General features: G+C 37.6%; 1 pseudogene; it reads right to left on the reverse strand.

Moving 5' to 3' along the window:
• LOC134376684 (thyroid receptor-interacting protein 11-like) overlaps nucleotides 1-9,438 on the reverse strand; it is a 46,017-nt pseudogene extending 36,579 nt beyond the window's left edge.
• Nucleotides 9,439-9,671: the final 233 nt, after the last annotated feature.

A 9,671-nucleotide genomic window follows, 5' to 3' on the forward strand; every position in this document is an offset into this window, starting at 1 on the left:
ATTGTATTATGAAATTATAAAATTCCCACTAGATTAAAAAATTAAGCTCTATTATTTAAAACACCTAAATATGAAGTTATGGTAGACATGAACATTTAAATCAACAAACTGAAAAACACCCAAATGATCTGGATAATAAAATGGTTAAATTCAATACAAGTATAAGTATTTATTGGACTCCACTTATGTACTAAACAGTAAAGAGAATTCAATAACAGCATGACACATGGGGATGCAGTCTACATTGTAAGGATTCGGGATAACAGTGGTTATATCAGACAATATCTATTACCAGCAGTGCAAAGAAAAGATAAGCCAATTTCAAAACACACATTTCAATCAAACTAAAAAAAAACAAAAACATTTATAAAACAGTATAATTATATTTCATATTCTTTTTCCATGGAAAATCAAGTATATGCCAGTACTACAAATAATAACACTTGCAATCAAAAGCATTTTAAAAAGTCATTAGGAATAACCACACTGATTTAAAACAACTTAAGAAAATTTGATAAATTAAAGTTTCATAAAATCAGAAATTACAAGCAACAGATGCCTGAAGACATTTTACATAAAAACTTTCCTTCTTTTGGAAAGTAGAAATTAAAGTCCACAGAGGTCAGTTTACATAATATAAACTTAGAAAAGCTTAGAAAGTTCTTGTTAAAATGGTGTTACCAAAATGAGTCGGGAATTATAAATTCACTATCCTTTCAATACTTTTACGGATCAAGATAGCTTGATTTATATAATAACTCTTAAAAACCTTCCTAAATACATTACAGTAAAGTGAATACGAGGTAACTGTAAAAATCTTTGCCTCTTTCTGTTGTAGTTGATGTTGGTAATTTGTAGATTGCTGCTTTATTTGAAATTCTAAGGCTTCATGCTTCTCTTGCTGAACAGTACAAAGTTTTTTCAGTCTTTCATTCTAGAAAGCAAAGAAAAAAGGATTTTCAACAAAAAGACTGTAAGTTATGTGAATGGAATTATGAAAAACATATTGCTTCATATAAAAATGATGTAAAAATATAAAAGGTCTCAGACAGAATTACGGCATTTAAAATATACTTTCAAATTACACAAGTGCATAAGCATGTTTATACAGAATATGCCTAATTCTAAACCAAAGGGGGAAAATTAACATTTTGCTCAGTTTGATTTTCTGCTAAGAAAAGCCGCTGATTGACATTTCTCCCATCTTTCTATACCCAATGTCTAGCATATAATACATGTCTAGTAAATGAATGGACAGATTACCTGTCTGAGCTTCTGTTTTCTCCCCAAGCAGCAGAACTTTTTTAAGACATATTTTTTTAAAAAGATTTCTGGCTGAATTACAGGTAGGAGGTTAAAGCCTCACATCACCTACTTGCCTTGTTTCCTAGACGCCCTGAGGCACCTCTGAACAATCCAATTTGAAAATCACTACTGGGATTGTTTGAAAAACTACTGTTAAAAGTATACAAAATAGTCTAAATATAATTCAGTGACTCTAGACATTATACATAGTCTTTTGTTTTAAGATGTTGGAAAACATGAAAAAAATTACATAACTATTATCATAACCTATTATCGCTCCTTGTCATGGACATAATATGAACAGAATAAGAATATAATGGGACAAGAGAAATAGACATTCAAACTCTGCAAAAAAGAATTTAAAAGTTATTAGAGATAATTTACTAAGCATTCTACTAATATATCTACACAGTTTAACAATCATGACTGAGAAAAAGGAGACTGACGGTGGGCAAGAAAGCTGCCAGAAGATGATGAATTTTTCACTTTGGGGGATGTCATCTGTTTTTTTCTTAGATTCTAGGAACTTCTGATGTCAGCAGCCATGAAAACTACGGTCTAGGAATATTTCACGAATCCCAGAGAAAACGAATGCAGTAAATCAAAGGAATAATTACAACATCCACAAACCCTAGTTTGGGACTCTAGCCCCAGAAATCTAACACAGACCTCTCTTATCTTGAAGAAGTAGTAGCAAGAAACAGGACCAATGGTCACACAACTAATTACCTTCTATTCTATTGGCTGCTTTTGCATGATTTTCTGAGAGCTGTTAACATGAAAAACATACAGAAATGAATAACACAATATACTGAAGTCAAAACCTGGTTATAAAAGTCCACTTGAGGCTTTTTAACACAAAAAAACCCCTGAAGTTATTTAACTGTGGCTAATCACTAGAACTTTGAATTTGATCAATACCTACTTGGTTGTCTGCCCTCATCTCCCCAGCCATATGAGAGTCAGAAAGGTTGAGAAAACACATAAAGGACAGATTCTCCTTATCTGGCTGAACCTGTAATATATTAAGAGTTGTCTGGGGTCATATTTTCTATCACATGGAATACATAGCAGAGGAGGCTGGGCTGAAAGGAAAAAAGAATAAATACACACGACGAAGAGCAAAGAAGAATATAAATGAGAAAAAAAGACTCCTGATGACCTCCATTTCTAGTTGCAGCCCCTTCCTAAAGTGTGCCTACATTTCTGCTCTTGGAGTCCAGACACACTTCTATTCTTAAAATATTTCATCCTGCTTAATGCTTGGTAAACTATCATGGTCCACTAGTACCAACCTTAATTTCTTTTCAAAGAAGTCTTATTTATAAGAATTGATATTAATGACTGTTACTCTTTCTTAAAGGTCTTCCAACAAACAAAAACTTTGCCTACTTTTTAAAATAGAATAAAATTCATTCCACCGTGCAATTACCATAATGGTACATTGGATCCTTTCATAAATCTAAGAATAATCCATGGGATTGTAATGATCTTGTTTTTTCTGTATCCTGAAATATTTTGCTATTTTATTATCGTATGATTTATTTTATCATTATTTATCAACTATTCCCAACTATGCTGAAAAAGACTAAAATAATAAGAAAATGGAAAACTTACGGAATCACCTAGAAGAATCATGTAATAGTGAAATAACCAGGTTTCTGTTTGCATTACCCTAAGTATGACATCATCTTTACGAAAGTAAACAGCAGTTTGGAGATATCTTTGGAGGTTTTTTTTTTTTTTTTTTTTGGCTTTCATTGAACACAGTTGAAAATTCAGAATTTTTCGTTTTTCGACAAAGAAAAATAAAATGACAGAGGAAAACATTTCACAATCACTAGACAACTCTGAAGATGAATGCAAAGAGACAGAAAGCACCACTCTAGAGTCTAATGGTGAAACTGACTATAGAGGCAAAATCTCAAACAAGTCTTTAGATGGCAATATCAAAATGAAATTTTCTCAAACTCAAGAACTGATGAATGAACAATATATTTCTAAGAACAAAAAGGAAATATGATTTTCACATTAGCCATTCAATAAGAAAGTATTTTATTCTGCAATACTTTATGACAAGGACCTGAACCATCCCATTTTGCTAAATGAATATGAAACAGTATTCTTTCATTAAGTATAACATTTGTACTCCAACATTTACTTGATTCAGTTCATTCATGGACAAATGCTGAAGGCCAGTGTGTATACACAGATGACTAGGAGGAAACAGATGACACAGAAATGAAAATAATTCAATGGATTGATCATTCTAATTGGTGTTTATAAATATAAGAATAAAAATACTTTGTAATTATGGAGCAAAGTTGACAGCCATTGTCTGATCAACAAAATCATGAGTTCTCTCTCCCACAAATCAACCAATCTACAACTATAAAAATGCAACAACAGCCAAGCTGGGGCCACTGGAGCTCAGGGGAAGAGGAGGAGAGACCTATGGAGTTCATGAAGGTGGAGAAACCACAAAGAGAGAAAGAAAAAACTGCTTGGAGGATTTCGGGCCGTGGCAGCCTTAAAGGCTGGAACTGCTGAGCACATGGTGCAGGAGCCAGTAGAAGCCACAGCTGTGCCCTTCCGATGGAGTTGCTTGGAGGTGGCAGAGAAGAGGGCCTTGGTGGTCCCCAGGACAGCAAGACCACTAATAGGGTCCCTGTAAACCCACACAGGAGCAAGGAGCCAGAAGAGCTGAAAAGGGGGAGCCATTAAGAGGCCAGTAAGTCATTGCATGGGACCCGTGCAGGACCCATCGCACATGAAGTGTGGGTGGGGGGGATGGGCCCACCAGGAGAAAACTGGGATACAGCAAGGACAGCCAATCAGACCCCCAGTCAGCACAGGACCACTCAGAGGAGACTGGTCAGGAATGCAGAATTGCATGCGGTGCAGTTTGATGACAAGATTCAGGCCCAGATCAGAGTTTCTACACAATCCAGGTGCACTGGGTCTCTGGAGAGCCAGAAGTACCTATAAGGTCAACCATTAAAACCTGAGCTGCAAAAAAAGCCTTCCCTAGGGAAACAGCAGCAAAGCAGCAATTTAGTGCAGCAACACAGCTCAAGTACTGGTTCCCACAGGAAGTTCACCCGTTTTAGAAGTAAGCAAAGGACAAATATTAGTTCCGGCCCAGGAACACCACCAGTGCCTTGGGGCCATCAGGAAGCCTGGGGCATGGAGCCAGAGACCATACCCCTGTCCACTACCAGGCACACCGCCAGTGCCAAGGAACACGTCAAAAACATCACCTCCATGTGGGTGGTTCACCATAGCTACCAAGGTTGCCACGAAAGTGGCTAGATGCCATAACCACCACACACATGGTCCACCAGCCACTGGAATGCATTGACAGAAGGAGAGTCACCAGCAGAGACCAAAAAAAAAGAAGAGGATGCCTCTCTCAACAAAGCCCATTCCAGAATGACAGAAGAAGCATCTGCTCTATGATAATATTAGGGAACCTGAACACACCTGTCAGCATTAGATAGATCATCTAAGCAGCAAATCAACTGAGTAACCATTATTCTTTCAGAGGGAGAGAAGAAATCTAGGGTTATCAGTGGTGGGAGGGAGGAGGGAGGGGGGATAGGGAGAGACTGGACAAGAGGCATAAAGAATAAGTACAATTTGTAACAATACACATACTAGTAATATTGATTTGATCAACACACAATCCCCAAAATATGTATAATCAATTATGATTAAATTTTTTTAAAAAACATGAGCCATTAATGTTTTCAAAACTGTCAGTTTTAATGACACAAGTCAAGAATTAGAAGTAATGATCAAAACAAAACAAAAAAATTTTTTTTTTTTTTTTTTTTTTGGCTTTTTCGTGACCGGTACTCAGCCAGTGAGTGCACCGGCCATTCCTACGTAGGATCCGAACCCACGGCGGGAATGTTGCCGCACTCCCAGCGCCGCACTCTCCCGAGTGCGCCACGGGCTCGGCCCAACAAAAAATTTTAAAAAGGGGGGCAGCCCCTTGGTTCACTCAGGAGAGTGCGGTGCTGGTAGCGCTGAGGCCACGGGTTTGGATCCAATATAGGGATGGCCAGTGCACTCACTGGCTGAGCGTGGTGCAGACCACACCGTACCAAGGGTTGTGATTCCCTTACCGGTCAAAAAAAAGAATTAGAAGTAATGATAACCTAAAGTCTACTAGGGGAGTAATTAAAATCTGGAACAAGTTTTTACAAGATAGATAGAAACATTCTCATGTATGCTTAAGAGTTAACATGTGCCATCAATATGTTTTGATAAAAAATTTAATTTTAAAAAACAACAAAAAAAGAGTTACTAAGCAGTTAACTGAATTCAAAGAACACTGCCTATTTTGTGTGTATATGTTTTAAAACCAGAAAAATATGAAATAAAAGTTTGGATTTGCTATATTTAAATTATTATTAAAATATCTAATAAAGTTTTTCACCATTACTTTATTCATACTTCTGTAAGGTGTTTGTAAAATGACTTAATATAAAAAGATTAAAATAGTCTATTGGACCAAGACAGTAAATGTGATGACTGTTTTGCTTCGTATACAGAAGGTTAAGTTAGCTGACACTGGTTACTGTTACTTGGAACTAAAGAATCCTAACTAATTCAGTCAGCTACACATATTAACATCTATAAGCAAATCTAATTTCCTTTGGAAAACCTCTGAAAAAGCACTGCCCTCTGTCTATATGAAAACTTACTAAATAAAATGTTCAGCCATATCTACACCTTATCCTCTTATAGCAGAAAGTCTTGAATAGATATACTGTACAGTCACATACGGGGTTAGGGTATGAAGTAAGCACATAAGATGAGAATTATGTATAGTCAAAATTATCTTTGAAAATAAGCCCTTGGGAAGTCCAATTGTCTCTTTTCCTCTAGTATTTGAGTAGCTTATGGTACTTTGAATGAACACCAAATGAGAAATTTAGCTTGCATTTGGAGGTGTTTTATCAAAACAAAGATTTCTAAACACTAGAATCATACTTATTATAGTCCAATGATAACACTATGAGAGGCATTAAAAGAACTGAGATCAACAGAAGGACAGAAGACTTCTATGTCCCTTCTCAAGCTCAATACGGAGCAGACATTCATTGAGCAGGTTAACCTTATTTATTTTTCGATCACAATGTACACTGGTGAATTAACCAAAGCTTATGCTACTACACACACCTCTGCCCTTTAATTTTTCTGGGTGGATCTGTGCCAATGAGTGCTTTCTCAGGATTTCTTTAGGAACTGTGGGAACGATTTCCTATCTTGGCTGTACAAAGAAACTGTTTGTCACTGGAACACACCTACTTTACTTATTAGGTAATTACTAAGGTATTGGCTAAGATCTCTAAGTGCCACCAAACTGCCACCTTGTACTGAAGCAGAATACCACTGTCGTTCTTCTTGAGAGGTCCCTCTACTTTCAAATTCCACAATCCCACCTGGATAAGCTAGACCAGAGTTCAACAATGCTAGTCAGTAAATATTTTCTTATATCTAAATTCTATGTTCTCTTTTTATGGGCTTAGTTAAGAGGAAAACATGCTTACCACGGTCCTCTAAGAATATCTTTTGCTGAAACACAATTATTAAGTGTTCTCTCACTGTTCTTATCTCAAGGTTAATAGTGGAGTTTCTTTAGTCCTTTACAATAGAACCTACTTTTTTTTTTTTTACCAGTAAGAGGATCGCAAGGGGATTGCAACCCTCTGCACGATGTTGTCTGCACCATGCTCAGCCAGTGAGCGCACCAGCCATCCCGATACAGGATCTGAACCTGCAGCCTTGGTGCTCCCAGTGCCGCACTCACCCGAGTGAGCCAGGGGGCCGGCCCTGGAAACTACTTTTAAAGCCTTTCATTTTCTCCATGGCTTTCCTTTGACCTCTTTTCCAAGCTTTTCTCATCCCTATTAAGTACAATGTGAACTAGTCACGACTAGACACTTGACCAGTAATGAATAAAATGGTAAAATTAATTTGCTATACCTATATTCTTAACTACTTTGTATCCAAATATTATTGTTATTTTAATGTTTGGGAATTAAAAAGCTGTAAATTAAACAGAATTACAGTCTTCATATTATACTTAAATAAATGTACTACTGCAACTAAACACACTCTTAGAACACAGTAAATCCTCGATAATGATAGATTTTTGTAACAGTCATTTCTACATTTGGCAGTTTTCCTACTTCCAGCATATAGAAATAGAGATGGGAATATTAAAGAACAGCAAACTGCAGTAACATGTAAATATATTCTTCATCTAAAGGTGACTGATAAAAGCTCACAAAAACAGAGATGAAGAAGAAGAGATAAAAAGTGGAAGGGAGTGCATTAAAAATGACAGGACTGAAATAAAGCTTGAATAACTCTCACAGCTTCCAAAAAGGAAAATCTGGGCTGCCCAGTTAGCTCCGTTGTTTAGAGCAAGGTGTTGATAACACCAAGGTCAAGGGTTTGGATCCCCTTATTGGCCAAGCACACACAAAAAAGAAAGAATGAAAGAAAAGAAAAGAAAAAAAGGAAGGAAAAATCTAAGTTTAATCAGTCTTTAATTATCCTTACCTCTGATATTAAGACTGCATGAATGGCTTCAACTTCCGTTCTCATAAAAAAAGGTAATTCTGTGACAAAAGAAATAGCATATACGAAATATCTGATCAACACATGAAGCATAAACAAGCATTTTAAGGAAAATATATTTCACTGGGTTTAAACAGAATAGTAGGCAGATATGAGAGCAAATTCAGACGTATACCACTTGATTTTCATCACAACTTTCCATTGCCATTAATGTTGTTCATTATCATACAAGTCATTATTTTGCCTCTGTCCTATACCTTTGGATGTCTACCTTTACTCCCTTGAAGTGCTCATTAAGTTTTGAAAACTGACACTCTTTCTCTGTTGACTTACCCTGTAATTTTAGATGAAACTTATTCAACTGGGAGTTAAGGCCTTATTTCTAACTTCTGCTTCTAATATCAAATAATTAATGACCTGTAAACAAAAAATGAAAATACACTAAAAGAACGCTTATTTAAAGCAACATAGATATAACTTATTAAAAATAATAATGAGCTCGATCTAGTTTTATACATTTGCATTTAAAATTAGAGTCAGAGCCCAGTAGTGCCAAAATAGCACCATTGATGCTGTCAGAAAATTATTATCCACAGAGTTATTTTTTTCTAGGTATTAGTGTTTTTTCATTACTCACAGCACTCTAATATTATGAAAAGAACTTCTCTGAACTATAGTATAAGTCAAAAGAAAATACAAGCAGCATGCAATAAATTATACTGACAAAACACCCTTGTTTTGAAAATCACAGGTAGGGTTGCTTCTCTGGTTGTTTACACATTTTGTTTGAAACTCTGGCTGTCTAATTGCTACCCTGAAGAAGACAAAGTATAACCTAATCTGTTTAGAATGGTAATTTTTAAAAGCAGCTGGAACTGTACAATGTGTTATCACAGTAAGTAAAAATATGACTGAATGGAAAAACAGCTATGTCTCACTAACAAATAATACACGCAAGACAGAAAGGGCAAGTGTTACCAAATGTTTTAATTATCGGTTATTTCTATTGTTACAAAAATAGAAGAAAACAAAAAAGTGATGACTTATCATATACAATTCTTATACCTGTGACAAAATGAAGATGGTCAAAATTCAGATCCGCCCCCAAAACGAGGGCAGAATAAGTGGTGGGTGTGAATGAACCAAAGAAAACTAAAGTCTACTCCACCTGGGCGCAGTTTGACTCTGAGACCTCCAGAGTAGTCCAAAGGACAAGAACCAGACTCCTCCTGCAGACCCCCGTGGTCATTCATCACAGAAAATCAACCGGGAAGAGTCAAAGGAGGAGTGTTAATGAAAAGGGATGGGGTGGGACTCGTCTGCGACCTGTCCCCGTCGGCTGACGGATGTTCCCAGGGTCCCAGGAAAGCCCTCCCTCCCCTGACTCCAGCTCTTACCGTCCACTTCCTCCGTGGCCTCCCTCAGCATGTTCTTTGTCAGATTTGAAATCTGGCCAGTGACGGAAGCCAGGCCACCCCACACTCGACCCAGAGACTGGCCCAAGCCGGCGCCGAGGCCCCCGAGCCAGGATGACATCGCTGCGGGTTTAGAGAACGACCCTGTCAGCTCCGAAGAAAGCGTCCAGCGCCGTCGGACAACCCCGCCAAATGTCCTGGAACGTAGGTCTTCACGGGACTAGTCCCCATCCAAACGCTCCGAATTCCACGGCACAACACGGGGTTCCCTGGCAACGCTGGCTTCCCTGGCAACGCCGGCTTCGCGGGGCGGGGGGGGGGCTCCCCCCAAGGGCCGGGTTCTGCCTGGAAACG

Source organism: Cynocephalus volans, chromosome 4 (genome assembly GCF_027409185.1).
Source record: "Cynocephalus volans isolate mCynVol1 chromosome 4, mCynVol1.pri, whole genome shotgun sequence".
Taxonomy (NCBI): Eukaryota; Metazoa; Chordata; class Mammalia; order Dermoptera; family Cynocephalidae; genus Cynocephalus; species Cynocephalus volans.